Source organism: Macaca fascicularis, chromosome 12 (genome assembly GCF_037993035.2).
Source record: "Macaca fascicularis isolate 582-1 chromosome 12, T2T-MFA8v1.1".
Taxonomy (NCBI): domain Eukaryota; kingdom Metazoa; phylum Chordata; class Mammalia; order Primates; family Cercopithecidae; genus Macaca; species Macaca fascicularis.
In genome coordinates, this window is record NC_088386.1 from 38933883 (window position 1) to 38949876 (window position 15994).

A 15994-nucleotide genomic window follows, 5' to 3' on the forward strand; every position below is an offset into this window, starting at 1 on the left:
TGGAGAGAAAACTAAAATTGACAGTCACCTGCATGATCTTCTGGGGCCACCCTGGAAAGTCCTTGCCATCCTCCTCAGACAAGAGAAAAGTCATCATTAGGCTCCCGAGGGTAATTCAACCTTGCAGATGACAATTCTTCTACTTGGAAATAGTTTGACTATACGTAAGTGAAAAAGACTCTTAAGAATTTTATTTTAAAATTTTATTTTAAAAATCTCAGGACATTTAAACGTATGCCTGTTGATTTTTTTTTTCTTTTCGTTGATTTTTCATGGAGTTGATGGAGATAAAAAGATCAGCCTGGCAGCTTGCTGGCATGGAACTGGAGTGTTTAGGGTTTGTTTTGCCTTTTTGCAAGATTGGTCCACAAGAACTTTAAAAGGAGAAAAAGACGATGCAAATTAAATACGTTAGAAACGTATGTCCCATCTGTTTTTATTTCATTTTTAGAATAAGGTTTTCATACCTTCTTTTATTTTTATATTCTATGATACCACACTATAATGTTGGCCACCTCAGAGACTAACTAAATTAGCTATCCTGACCATATGGAAAGGAAAAGCTTTACCAGCTAAAGAAACAAATTTAACTCAGGCAAAAAGGCCTATGTGTTTTAGAGTTAAAAAAAAAAAATGTTGCTAAGTACATAGTAGGGGAATGTAACCCACCTGCATAAGTAAAATTTGAAAAGAGATTTGGATATTCAAAATAGCTGTCTCTTTTCTTGGCGTCATTCAGGAATCACCCATATTTGAAGTGTCCTTCTGTTGTGTGCTATCATCTGGATGTATTTGTAAGTAAACTCACAATCAAAGACATGAAGGCCCCTTGAAAGGCCATCTATTTCTGCCTCTGCCTCTGAGAAAATTAATCCTAACCTGTCCAGGTATACCTTACCACATTATGGGGGAGGGGGACGTAAAAAGCTTCAGTGCATTCAGAGAAAAAATTTTTTACCCTAATATCTTTACTTTGGAACACTGAATAAGACATTCCTTTATAGAAAAAGAGATTTTGTTTCGTTCTACAAAAGCCAATACTGTCAAGTACTTGATAGAAGCCCTGGGCTACCATTTTATTTTATCTAGAGAGAAGCTTCTCATAAATTCACCATGTAAAATTGATGACTGCTTCAGTAATCTACCAATCTTAGGTTTTATATATAAACCACAGTGAGAGAATAGAGCTTGCAGAAGTCAAGCATATGTTTTCTAGCCACACAAAGACTAGAGGAGTGTCTGCCTGATCTAGGACCACTTTGGGTTGACACATGCAGTTATTTACAATGATTGAGAACATCGGATTTTATGCACAACTCATGATGACAAGATAAATAGATGGGTAGAGAAGCTTAAACTAAAAGAAAGTCAACTGAAGTGTTTTCTGTCACTTGACTGTAACTCTCAGCACAGGACCACTCAACTTTTAGAGTGCTGAAATTAAAATTCTCTTTATTTCATCAGAATAATGGCTAAACTTATAAGTGAAGGCATATGTTTTGAGAATTTTTCTGTATACATTTGAAAGGCTTTTTTTCTGGACACTCCTACCAGCAGGCATTTCACCAAAGTTCATACCAATTACTAAAATTACCTGAATGTATTCAAGATGTGTCTCCATATATTTTTTCTGTACTAAGGAAGGTGGAATTATAGTAATAGTTCCTTTTCCCAAATCATGGGACACTCAGTGTAACCATTATCTAGCCTGTAATACAACTTTCCAACTCTCAGACACCAAGCTAGTAGCATGGCTTTGAAGTACCCTATTGTTCTCCTAAACTAAAGCCATTTGTTTGTACTAAATGAAACAAACTAATCAAGCAAAAGTATTTTTTCTTTAGAAAATGTAGATGTCTTGGATAAACATTGATCTAGATTTTTTAGGTTCTTTGATTCATACCTGTATTAATATTAAGATAACCAGAAGAGACAGAACTATAAGACCAGTTAAAAGGCCATCTCAGCCTCTAGCAGTCATGTTTGACAGTGGAACACAGTGTTAATGCTCTGAACTACATAAATAAATACTTCCTCTCTATCGTTTCTTGGGACATCTTAACTTTCATATTCAACTCTAATCATTGTCATAGTCCAGTTTATGGCCAAGCATAAAGAATGAATGGTTTCCTTAAAACATACATGATGTAATTCACATTATCAATAGAGGAGGAAATGCAAATGAATTCCGCTTGAGGTGTATTACAGCCTGAGACCACTCAGCCACCAACACAGAGATGATAGATCATTTGTTTGTTCTCAGGTTGGATGTTGTAAACTAGACAAAAAAAAAAAAAAAAAAAAAAAAATGGCCATGGGTTTTTCCAAGGAAAAAAAACTGTTGAAATTCTAAATAGATATGGCCAAATATGCAATTTTCCACTATGAGTTAGTAAAATGAGCCATATATCAAAAAATAGAATTTTCTTTAATTTAGAGCTTGTTTTGTAGTTAAGGCATACAATTTTTGCAAATGCCAGTGGGGGGAAAAAGGAGAAAGCACAACTTCGATTAAAAGGAGAAAAATCAATGCCTCCTGAAGACTCATGCTTGAGAAGGTAACATGTAAATAAATACTAGACTCTTCAGGTAAAGCAAAACTCAAAAATATTTGTAAGAAATAGACTGAGGTTAGAATACCTTTTTCCACTCACATAATAAAGGGCCAATACCACCCACACGTACATATACAGTGCTAGAGTGTCTACTTGTGCACATATTTATCTTTGTTCCAAATGGGCAGCTTAGCTTATAATATTATATAAAGGTTATCTGTTTCACAATACAAACATACACAACGAAGTACAAGCATGCACAACCATGCTACTTTGCCATGTAATATTTTACCACAAATAGTTATAAAACATTAATTCCTTGTTGTTATTTATTTTATTTATTTATTGTGGTGGGAACATGGATGGAGCTGGGGGCCATTATCCTTAGCAAACTAATGCAGGAACAGAAAACCTAATACTGCATGTTCTCACTTTTAAGTGGGAGCTAAGTGATAAGAACTCATGGATACAAAGAGAAACAACAGACATTGAGGCCTTGACACTTGAGGGTGGAGGCTCGGAGGAGGGAAAGGAGAAAAAAATAACTATTGGGTACTAGGTTTAGTACCTGGATGATGAAATTATCTGTACAACAAACCGCCGTGACACAAGTTTACTTGTGTAACAAACTTGCACATGTAACCCTGAACTTAAAATAAAAGTTAAAAAAAATCATTAATTCCTAGGGAAAAAGATGAAAAATAGTTAAGATAGTGATTGAATGTTTTTGTAATGGTGGACGTTCACTGAATCAACTAAAGGAATTTAGGAACATTGATGAACGAAAGTCATTTTTATCTGATATCCTGATACCACTGATAATAAGCGACAACAATTTTGAAAATTAAACAGAATGTAAGAGTCTCAACTCAGCAATCTCCTTCACATTTGTCATTAGATTTTCTTTGATGAATGAACTCTTTAAAAGAATAAAGATTAGCTGCCAATAATACTGATAATATAAATACCAATTATTGAGCACCCATTATGAGCCAGGCCCTGTTCTATACTCTTTTCAATCATTAGTCAACAGATTCCTAAAATGAATTGGTATTTTATTATTGTCATTTTAAATATGAAGAAAGAGTTACACAGAGCAGGTAGAGAACTTGCTATGCACATATAGCCAGTCCACTGTTAATTACCAGATATGAACCAGGCCATAGGGATGAAAAAGAATAGAACACATTATTGAATCTTCCCAAAATAGAAAAACAAAACAAAACAAAATAACACCACCAACTACTGATCCTTATTTAAAAAGGTGGCAAGAAACACTGAGTTCTTAACTGCTACTCCAGAACCGTTGTTGGTACCCCTGTCTGAAGGTGAAAGAATACACATACACACACGCACACATGCACACACACACAAGCAAATGATATTCAGAAGGTCTCTTAAACAGGCCCACTGAACTGCCTCAAAGACTACCCAATACTTTCCCTTTTCTTTCTAAATTGTTACTAACTCATATCAACACTTCCCTAAATACTGCTAATATTCCACTTTTGGGTATGCCTATATTACTGTGCACCTGACAGTTGAGTGGGGTACTTAAAAAGAAAACTTTTCATTTGTTTCCAAAATTATTCATGTTATTTGTAATTAATATACAAATATTACATGAACTTATGAAATAACAGTGTTCAAAGAAGCTATAGTTTGTATGAAAACCAAAGGTGAATTCTTTGAAAGACTTGATAAGTAAGTTGCTAAAAGAAATTTTCCCAAATTAGATATGAGCAAGACAACTGTGAAAAGCTGCAAAAGAAATCTTAAAAATCCAGAAGGATTCTGCACTTGGTTTACTTTGTATGTATCACTGAATTTGCACTCTAACGAAATCAAAAGTAGAAATTACATGATACACTACAGATGGGTTTATGGAAGAGAGAGAGCACAAACCCCCAAACTTTGGCCTTCATACAAAGAAAGGCTTTGGCCCCACATAAGAATGTTGCCAACTAAATATGTATATGTATTTGTTTTAAACTTAATTAATAGGCTTAGGGAGGCATCATGTATGTATAATGCTATAATAATTCTTTTTAAATGTCTCATCAAGTATTGGTCTTAATTGTTTTTTTTAAGAGTACTTCTGTAATTATTATATTTAACTTTTATATTCCATTAATTTGTAATTTAATGGCATGTGCAATGTACAGCGGAAACAATCGGAATCTTCACAAAGGCCAGTGCCATTTTGTAAAATCTTTTTAAAGGATTAATTCAATTATGTTATAATTAAGTATAAATGTTGATATGAATACTTTCAAGTCTCCAGTTCATATTATTATATGTCAAGTGGAGAATTAATTTTTTTAACTTGGTAAACTAGCAGTTTAGAGAGCTTCAATATAGGTAGTCCCTAAAAATACCTAGGTGGACTGTGAAATTGTCTCATATGCCTTAATAATTTCAGTTTTTAAAAGGAGTATCTTAATATTTCTATTTTCTGTTTCTTTTACTCAGACATTATTTTTCGTTCTTTTACAAATTGTATTTAGTATGTGTTTTTGAAACACAAAACTGGCATGCTAGTGTATCTGGTGAATTTACTATTAAGCCCAGGTCTGTACCAGATGGGCAGGTGAAAATGTGATTATGAGGTGTGTGGCGATATATCCATGTTTGTAATACTTGACTCTCCAGGTGACTTGTGTGTCTGTTACATTCATGAATTCACTTTATGGTTATTCTTAGAGATACTGAAAGAAGCAACCTTATACCACACAATGTCTATGGAAGAGAAAAACTTCCCTCCTTTAACACAATCACAATAAATGTTTCATAACAACCAGATAAATAGAAACATGTCAGCATTTTCCCCTGGCAGATTCAGAAGTTTAATGCTGAAATACTGGTTTGCACATCTAGAACAAGACTAAAGTGAGTTTGCTATTTCATAGGAAAATGCAAATTGAGGCTTAGGTTGCACCTTTCGATATCACTCTTTTGGTAAGTCCACATGGGGCAGACAAAGCCAAACACCAGCCAGGTGGTAGAATTCCCCAAATATTCATCTGTGCTGAAACCTTCAACAGTCAGGTGCCTGGAGAGCTCATTTAATGAAAGGGTTATCTCTGCCAACCAGTCAGTAGTTGATACTTTTTTCACCAGAAGTTGTGAAATATTATTTATGTATGTAGAAGACAGCGGCTTCCTGCCATTGTTGTTTACTTGTGTGTTTGGGCAAGTTTCCTCCTTTCCAGAAAGCAAGTTTTCCATAAAAGCAACTTTGCATCGGCCCTACTCCTTTTGTTTGATACCCCAGGCAAAAAGCTTTTCATGGTATTGAAATAATTTTCATTTAAAAACAGGGAGCTCAGACGAACCAGTCCTTTATTTAAAAAAAAAAAAAGAAAGAAAGAAAGAAAAAAGGCAGTAAGGTATCCTTGGTTAACTTTTTAGTTATTTAAAAGTAGCTTGTTGAAGATTGAATATTTCTATGTTTCACTAGAGCCTTTAAATATAAAAGAGATATGAGACTATATCTGACACCATCAGGCATATTATATTAAAATTTATGAACAACTTCATCAAAAACCACTTTCCCTCTCCTGCATAGAGACAGATTTGTTCTGACATAAACGTTACATGGCTGGTTGCAGCCTCAGATTAATGCGAAGACCCTGGCGATTCCTTTTAGACGTTATTTTATGAAATAATACCTGTCAGCTGCTGCCTGATCCTAGAAAAGGGGGCAGGTTTTCCAGGTCATCTTGCCATCTGTCAGCTAAAGCTCATCTGTCCCTCCACATTACCACCTGATCTGTGCTAACAGGCCTCACGGGGAGGCCTGCTTCATTGGCCCAGTGGGAACCAGGGAAAGAGACTGTGAGAGGACATCACCTGTGATGCTGAGATTTAATTATCGCTGAAGTGATGAAGATGTGCACACAGATTGAAATGCTTTTGAATAAATTCATGGAGCAGGAGATGCTCTGCCCCACTCTCGGCTTCCCCCTCCCTTCATTTTCTCCCTCTTTAGCCCCAACTCCCAGCCAAGTGTGCTTCCTAGTTCCAACAAAAGCTTGCAGATCCCCCCGTGGATATTTCCAAGTACACCCTTGGAAAACACATGCGCACGCACGCATGCACACACACACACGTGCAAACACGGAGAAATACACCCGCTAAAGTACTAAAAGAAAGGGAGGGAACAATCCGTGTACTCCGAAGAAAATTTGCCTCCGCTGTTTACAGCAACCCTGATTATTTTCTGCCAAAGTTCCTTGTTATCAAATTTTAAAGCTGTATTGATTGTTGCTGGCTTGAAAATCAGATTTCATTGTGGGAGCAGCTTTTTACCTAGGGTTTTACTCAGTTTGTGGTAACAGCAGCACAGAGTTACCTGGGATCTCCTGTGGAGAGTTAATGTGGAAGTTCACAGTGGAGGCGGAAGCGCAGTAGCATATAAAAGGTAAAGAAGGGCATAGAAAGTCCCCGGAAACCCCTGTGACTGTGGGCTCCCTCAGGTTCTCTGAATCAATACCCTGCACAAAAGTTATTACAGGTCCAGGCCTTTTTGCCTTCAAAGCTGCTTAGGCAGTATGTGGCATTAATTCCCTCCTGTACAAAAATGTAGTTGATAATCACCTGGCTGAGGAAAGGATTTAAGGCTAGAACAGCAGATTTCCTCACAGATTACAGAATAAAACCTAGTTTCTTGGGATAAATCAGGATAATTAACTGTAGTGAAGTATGTTACCCTTGTTGATTCATGTCCATGTGATACCTTTGTTAGATGCAATCACAGAGAAACATTTATGCCATTATGTGAGGCGAGATCTGATTTCTACCAAAGCATGCTATGCAGCACAATACAAGTTTTTATTTTCGTGGTTTTGGGGAGCCTGACTTCAGTCTGGAGGCCAGTTATTAAGCAAGCACTTAACTCAATTGGTTCCTAATTATAAAGTTACAAGAGAAAATGATACACTACCACCAGTCCTCTTTCATGCCACCTTGTGAGTACAGTCGCATGACCCTGAACCACTCTTGACTATGTGGCTGTCAGAGGTTACAGAATTTCTTTCCCACCATCACTTGCAGAGCAGGATACCCCTTTCCCTGAGAAGGAAGATTTGGAACAGCCGAAGAAGACCCAAGGGTTTTTCTAGCACAGTGGTAAACTGAAATCGTATATTTCCTTTTTCTTTTTAAGGGAAATCATGAACAAACATTGCCTTAATTCACATTTCAGAAATAATTACTACAGATTTCAAGACATTTATCATGTTGTCATTGGAACCTGGGAAAGGTTATTCCTGTGGTACTTCAGGTCACAGAAAAGAACATATTATTAGAAACTAACACATAGGCTATCCAAGAGATTCCTGAGGGGAAATTAGAGGTCCATTGGCTTTGGGGGAAAAAAAAAAGGTGACAGGAATGAATTAGGTAACCGGGGCCCAGAGAAACTTATCATGCTCTGAATGGTCAGTTTTCAAAGTAACTCCAGTTCATTACATTATACAGTTCTTGTGAGAACATGCAGGAAATGTACTTACAGTCCTGTTATACTTTTCCAAAGACTTACTACTTTTATTCTCTGCAGTGGGCATGGATTTTTATGAAGCTGCCATTTTCCAGTAATTTTAGAGAAATGTTAAATAAGTACATAATATAAAATATTTTAAAAAGAAATATTATCATCATTTGATCCACATCAACTTTCAGAAATATATTATTTTCAAAAATATATATTGAAATTATATCTTCTGAAAGACTTATATGTCATATATTTTTTCAACAGATGGAGATTTAAAATCCTATACATACAATTGAGTATTAAATCCTACCTATATGATGTGGCATGTTTAAGTAATGAGTATATTTCCACAATATATCCCCTTAGTTCACAGCAACACTTACACATATACTCTCCTCACAAAAGACAAATGAGATTTATTTTGGATAGCTTTGGATGAGTGTGGCTGTTTCAGCAGCTTGAAGTAATGATATGAAATCAGCAAGTGAAGTAGAGATGGATGAGGTATTAAAGAAACATAAATAGAAAATTAATGAATGTGCTGAGAGTTTTTTGTTGATTTGGTTTTTTGGGAGTATAGAAAAAATTCTGCACAGCACATATGTCTCTATGATATAATCTTGACCTTTGGGTGACTGGTCTAGTTTTCAACAAAAGTCATTATCTTTGGAGAATTGTTCAGTAATTAGTGATAAAATTTTTTTCAGACTAACTCACTGTAGATGTGCGTCTCAAGACAGAAATCTCAATAGATAAAAAACCTCATAGTCAGGCTTAAAAATACAGAGTCTATGTTGTGTGTGTAAAGGAGAAGAAGAGGGAGAGGAGAAGGAAGGATGTTTTTCAGACACATCTTAGCTTTTCCCCTTATTTTATGAAAGAAATTACGTTGTTTACAAAGAGATGATTTAAAACCTTTTATTCTAAAGGTTTCTGTCCCTGTTTTCAGTTTTGGACCGCTGAAATTGAAGAAAAACAAAGTTAAACCTAGAGAGCTCAAAGATCTACCCAGCCAAAGCTAGCTTCCTCTCTCTTTTGCCTAGATTATAAGATTTAGATTATTATAAATTTTATAATCCAGGGACTACCATTATTAATATTGCATTTTATCCTTTAAGTGCTAGGTCTCATATCACCAATAATAATTTATCCACTAAATAGGCATCATTATTAATATTAAGAATGTAAGTTATCCATAATTCATCTTTTAGAAAATCTCTCTAGATAATTTATAAGAAATCTTATGTTATTACTTAATTGGTACTTAAGAAATCCAACGTGGGCCAGGCATGGTGGCTCACGCCTGTAATCCCAAGACTTTGGGAGGCCAAGGTGAGTGGATCACAAGGTCAGGAAATCAAGACCATCCTGGCCAACATGGTGAAACCGCATCTCTACTAAATATACAAAAATTAGCCAGGCGTGGGGGTGTGCACCTGTAGTCCCACCTATTTGGGAGACTGAGGCAGGAGAATGGCTTGAACCTAGAAGGCAGAAGTTGCAGTGAGCCGAGATCTCGCCACTGCACTCCAGTCTAGGTGATAGAGCAAGACTGTCTCAAATAAATAAATAAATAAATAAATAAATAAATAAATAAATAAAATTACAAAGTGAAATTTGGAGGAAGGACATTAAGGTGTCTTTCACAGGACTGTCTTCCCAGTTGGAACATAATTAAAACATAAACACTTCAAATTTCTATTACCATACAGCCAGTCTGACTGTAGGAAGAGCAATCTACTGAAAATGTCCAGTCGGCAAGCAATACTTCTCAGTAAACATTTGTCAGCATTGGCATTCTTATGAGCTGGAGGATGGAACCCAACAGGGCCGTGTCCATCCTGCTTCTGTGGTTTAGGAAGACAGCAAATTTAAGTGTTTTTCTAAAACCTCCACCCTTTTCTAAAGCAAGACTATTAATTATTGATGCATATACACAGTGATCACTAAATAAGCCCACAATACATACAATGACAACTTAATTAGAGCTTTTCAAATGGACTTCTTTGCTCATCCAATGCGACACACACTTAACTTCCATACAACTTTAAGCTACAACCTCATTACCATTCTGCATAAACTAATAGACTCAGCGATGAAAGCAGCCACAAATATGCTAGTCTGTGAAGGATGGGGAGATGTCCAAGGTGACTCAAGAGCTAGTGACAGCAAGACAATAACACAAGTGACTCTCTCCCTTATTGGAAAGTTGTAAAAAAAGACTGCAAAATTGTGGATGTATGAAAAAGTAAGGAGACCATGGCAAGAATAATTGTTCACAGTGAAAGCATGGTTTCCAAGAGACCTTGCCTCTATATTATAGATGTCTTATACTCTGTAAGTCACCAACCCAGAGGGTTCTTTTAATGGTGATAATGATAAAGAGAAATTCTGTCAACCCCTCATATTCCAAATGGCCACTTTAATGACTAGTAGTGTCTTCTACCTGCTGAAAACAACAGAAATGAAAATATGAAGAGTTTCCCAGGTTAGGAAAGTCATGTTTCAGGAACAGCCATCTTTTTTTTAATCCTGTTGAGGACTTATGATAAAGTACAAAGAATCATCCCATATACTTCGAGTTGTATTTCACATTTTGAAATGCTTGTTAGAGTTAAGGAGACTGGAGAAGTCCTAGGTTACATGATAAAATGAATTTTCAGAGAGCAATGAGACAGTTTATTGATCAGCCGATTATCTTGCTATGTGTTATGACAAGGAGGAGACAAAAGATTCCAGGACTCCAGTCTGTATCATATTTTCAAGAAAAAAAAATTGAAAGTGGTTGAAATTTACCATTCAGAGAGGATACAGTGAAGAAGGCAAGGAGCAAGAAAGATTGCTATGCTTAGTCTGAAAGACACTGCCTTTTTGGATCACCTACTACCATATTTAGCAACAAAACCAAACATAAATAATAAAAATTCAAAGCACATAGATTATAAAATGTGAATAATGTAATAATTTTTAAAAATAATTGTTTACATTAAAGGAGCTTAAAATTCATTGAGGAATGGTCGTTACTATATAAGAATATCAAAGAGGAATTAAATCAATTGTGAGAGGGGAGTATTTCATCTTGACTTTAAATAATTGAGTAGATATTCAACAAGCAAAGAAGTGAGAGAGATTTGAAGTGAGAATGAGTGATCTCTCAAGTCAATGGAAATTTTCTAGCCTCTCTTATATTTCCGACCTAGAACTAAGAATTCACTGGTGAATAAAGTCGATGACTTCATGGTATTTGTGGTCTAAATCAAAAGAAGGATACTAAGCAAATAATTAAATATTCACACATTTGCAGAGAGCTGTTCAAGAAGAGTACAAAGTACAATGGAAACACACACATAGTTACCTGTAGAAGATGTTCTTGCGGTATAAAAAGCAAAGGAACATAATTAGTGTTAAATATTGTCTTCAGCAGTATCTAGTCTGGAGGGTGAAGGAAGTCTCTCCTAAGGAAGAGACTTTTAGGAACAGGAGAACAAGCAACCATGCATGAGTGAAGAGAGAATCTAAAAGGGTTAAAGATCGAAAAAGTATTTCATTCAATGGCCCTGTGGCAAGAGAAAGCATGGCATATTGGAAGAACTAGAAGGGGTCTGGAAAGAAGGGAATGAGAAAGACAGAGTGTGTTAAGGCATAAGGTCTGTGAGGTAGACAGAAATGTAATACAGGTCCCTGTCAACTATACTAAACATGTTTCACTTTTATATGTGATCAGTGAGATGCCGTTGAAGGTTTTGGCAAGCAGAGACAAGGTGAGTTGGTCCTAGTGTACAGACCAGGGTACACCAGGTGTACGGAAGTGCAGAGTACAGAAGTGAGGTGTACTGGCAGATGAAGATGATGCTAGTCAAAATCAGAACCAGAACTCAAAAATCCCAGGAAACACAAGTACTTCATTCATATTGCATTAATTGATACCGTGGAACTGTTGGTCTTCGTCACTGTCAGCTTCTGAGCAAATTGTCTCTTAAAATTTTACCACAAATCAAGATGCTTTACTGATGTTCTCATCAAAAATAAGGTAAAAGGATTCTGTGTTTTTAGTTTCTTTTTTGCTGAGTCTATTTTATTCCACTGTGTTTTGGAGCAACAGAAAGAAACTAAACATTTATATTATCATTGCTTCTGTACTTCCAGAAAATTCTTCCATTTTTAACAGAGTAAGAACATTATTAGTAATATCAGAATTTCATGAAGCAAACCATAGCATCTTCTCTGTGCCACAACTACATTTTCAATAACATACCAAAGAGTGTAAACTGATGGCCAGCTTGACTCAGGAATATAGCATCACCTGTTACAGGTTTTAATAAGCAGCGAGTCCCCCAGTCGAGTGGTCCTCAGAGACTAACAATTTAATGATGCTATGACAGACTAAGTAAAGTGTTTGTTTCAATAATAAGGAGCTTATTGTGTGTGTGCATTTTTAAGTAAGCTCTGTATAAAGATTCCAGAGAAAAAGAGATTTAAGTAATTTTTTTAAAATCTAAACTGGTATCTCCAGCTTCCTGAATGGTTTCATGAACTTCATGCTAAGGAAAACTATCCTAGGAAATAACTATCCATTGGGAAATCTGTCACTCATCTAGATGCACACTGAGGTCCAAATGACTCGAGCATATTCAGTCAAGAAGATGAAGCATCTCAATACCCAGGACCTTTCCCAGGAGCACACTGGAGTGCACTTAACAATTGTGATTGTAATAATATGTATATAGCTCTTTGAAGTCTGTAAACATTATATGAATTATCTCAGGATTTCTAACACGCAACAGTAAAGATGATGAGATATAGTGAGGCAATGACTCACCTAAAGTTAGAGATGGAGGAAGAGGAAGAATTCCAGAAAAGTCCTTGACATTTCTTTTTGAAAATAGAGTTCTTCTCTTCCACATTATTTCCTAATTTTTCAGTGCTGCAAAGGGAAAATGTCCACAGATTCCTCTTTGCCAGCTCAAGGGCAACCTATGTACAGACGAAAGTAGATCCAGATTCATGGCAAGAGAATACAACTGGGGTCAGAAGACATAAATCCCTAAACATAGTTTGGATGATTATTTCCTCCCAATGAATGAAGTAGTTGTGAAGATCAGTGATTTATGTGAACAATAATGATAAATAAGAATGACAAGAAAGACAAATATGGACAATAATAATAAATATGAAATATATATGTATATTCAACCTTAGTTTCATATGATAAATGTGTGAATAGTACTTATGTTTCTGGTCATTTGTTTTGCATGGAACATTTTTAATACAATTTTAAAAATTGCATATTAAAAATTGCTAAATCTCATAGATTCTAAAGGAAGAGAATATAAAGTTGATGTATTAGAGATAATGTTGTGGAAGCAATTAATATGTTAAAGTATTGGCAAAAAAATGAAGAGGAAATAAAATATAACCCTAGCATTTTTACTTTCAGTCTTCTCATTTTTGCTTAACTTTTTTCATAAATAGCAATTTAACAAAACCTAACACTTTAAGGTGACAAAACCAAACACTTTAAGAAAAACTGAGCTCTACATTGTATTATGCCTGGTATGGTGCTGGATGTCAACACCATCATTAATTTCCACTGATCTGAAATTTCTCTAACATGCAAGTCTATCTCACAATGTTTCATCTTCATTCAGAATATTTAGAATATTCCTCTGCAATTATTTGAAATGTATATAGATTTGTATCTTCAATGAATTGATTATAAAAATTCTCAAAAGAAGCAAGAAATTATTTTTCTGAGTAACTGGATGAAATCTGTAACCTGAGTGTAGGCTCCCATCATTAACTCCTATCTGCCTTGAAATGTCTTTCTGCTTTTACTGAACTCTTAAATAATCTGCTTTTTAAAAGTTTCACCATCATACGAAAGTCCTGTAACTATGAGTCATCTTTACTTCATCCTCCCACCTTGCAAATGTAAGACCAAGAATCAGATTTCATACTCCTCAGCCTAAGCAGCGAGACTCCAAGGTGGACTCGAGAGGTGCTGGTGAAGGCAAATCTGTTTTGTGATTTAGGCAAAGTTAACGTACCACTTCAGTTATGGGTTAAACGTCAATTGCCATAAACTCTAAGAGAATTAAACTTTCCTAGAATTTTGCGACCTCTACCATTGCTTAAACTCAGCAGCCCAGCTGGGGTTTTGGAAGCTTTCGGCTCTGAGCTTTTGTAGTTGCTAACTCTGCTTGTCGTAAATGCAAACCTGTATTTCCATCTGCAGTGTTGCTGATTTCCTCCAGAAAACACTGAGGCACACTCAGTTCATAGGCACAGATGACTGGGTTAAGAGCTTCCTCTAAGCATAATGCTGTATATGATTGAATGTAAATGACCAACACTGATCATCACCCACACAGTGTAATGGAAATAAGAGTTGCCGAATGATCCTGAATTTTCTGGTTCATAAACAAATAGAAAATAACAAACCTAATATATTGAGTTTTATGTGCAGTTTGGCCATGAAACAAACTTTCTTCCCCTTGCAATGTTTAATGAGAAGCATCCCTCTCATTGCACTTTCATTTTAGACTTAAACTTCCCTATCTCAAATATCAATTGTTTATAATAAATGAAAAAATCCTTATTTATTTATTTTTTTTTTGAAATGGTTTCTGGCATCTAATTACACAGGATTTTTGACCTGGCTAGACAGATAATGTTAACACAGCTTCAATACTAAACAAGCCTGAACATGTGTGTGCTTGACTTTTATTAAACTCCTACTGAAGAAACAGATTAATTGGAGGCTGATTCACTGGTGAACAGGCGTTAAAGACAGAAGGACCTTCTCACATTTTGTTCTGTTATCCAGGCTTATGCCATCTCAGGTTGGCAAGGAGATCCCAACTGTAGTGTTTTGAAATATAACTGAAAGAAATTGTAGAATAACAGGTGCAAAAAAAAATGCAAACCACTTATAAAATGTTGATCCGATTCCTTTCTTTTTCTCTTGCCAAATGGCCACCTGACACTTTATGGACTCAGGTACTTCCCGGATAACATTTCACGTAATAATATAATGTGGAGGCTGACTATGGAGGTTTGCAGCTGTCGTAATTATCCCTTATACAATTATTACTTTTTTCATCCTTTTAGACATTTTTTCTATAGAAGAAGAGGGGTACAAGCTGTAAGTAAACCATTTCACATAGGCTCAAAGAGCACTGAGACCAAAAAAAAAAAAAAAAAAAAAAAAAAATGCCCTTCTTGGCAGCTTTGCTTCTATCTATAAAAGCTGGAATTTTATTCCCTGATGTTTCTTTTGTTGTTTAATGGTTTATGTTCCATAAGATAAAGCAAAATAATAATGATAATGATAAAGAAACAAGGAACTAAGTTGCTGGTGAGTTCGAAAAGGGCCCTGTAATGTACCTGTGGAGAACATTACGTTTTACAGGGTTTTCCCACGTATTATCTCATTCACAATATCTCTGTGAAATAGGTGCCACCAGATTTTTACAGCTGGGAAAAACCCTCTTAAAAAGGTTAAGAGACTTCCTAGAGTCGCTCACAGAGTAAGTTAGGCAACAAGAACTCCAACCCAGACCATCTGACTCCCGGTCTGCCTAGGGCTTTTCTAGGAATGTGCCCTCTGGAAAGCCCCTGAAGCCTTCTGGATCTAAATCTTTTCCTCTATCAAATAAGAATGTTGGTGGAAGATGATCTTGAAGTCTCCTTCCAACTTCAAAATGTGATGTTGAAATGTGATTATAAACTACTAGAATTATAAAAATAAACAACAGATTAGTCAACAAATATCTGTTGCAATTTGACTCCAGGCAAGGGTGATCTCTTCTGATCCTCAAAGTCACATCAGCACACAACCAAATCTAGTTCATGTCACTAGGTGGTTCTGTGAACTGGTTGTTTTTTGACAAAGCTCCATTAGTATCATCATTTTCTTCTCTGTAAATATATCTGTGCAAACCAT

General features: G+C 35.8%; 1 protein-coding gene and 1 long non-coding RNA gene across 5 annotated transcripts in view; one reads left to right on the top strand and one right to left on the bottom strand.

The window, feature by feature from the left end:
• The window catches only part of LOC123568038 (uncharacterized), an 80295-nt gene extending 74365 nt beyond the window's left edge, over nt 1–5930 (bottom strand). The window contains exon 1 of the long non-coding RNA XR_006691239.3: nt 29–5930. This is a non-coding gene — a long non-coding RNA (uncharacterized lncRNA). The remainder of the gene's footprint in view (nt 1–28) is intronic.
• The window catches only part of ARHGAP15 (Rho GTPase activating protein 15), a 629485-nt gene that overhangs the window by 257995 nt on the left and 355496 nt on the right, over nt 1–15994 (top strand). The window lies entirely within an intron of this gene.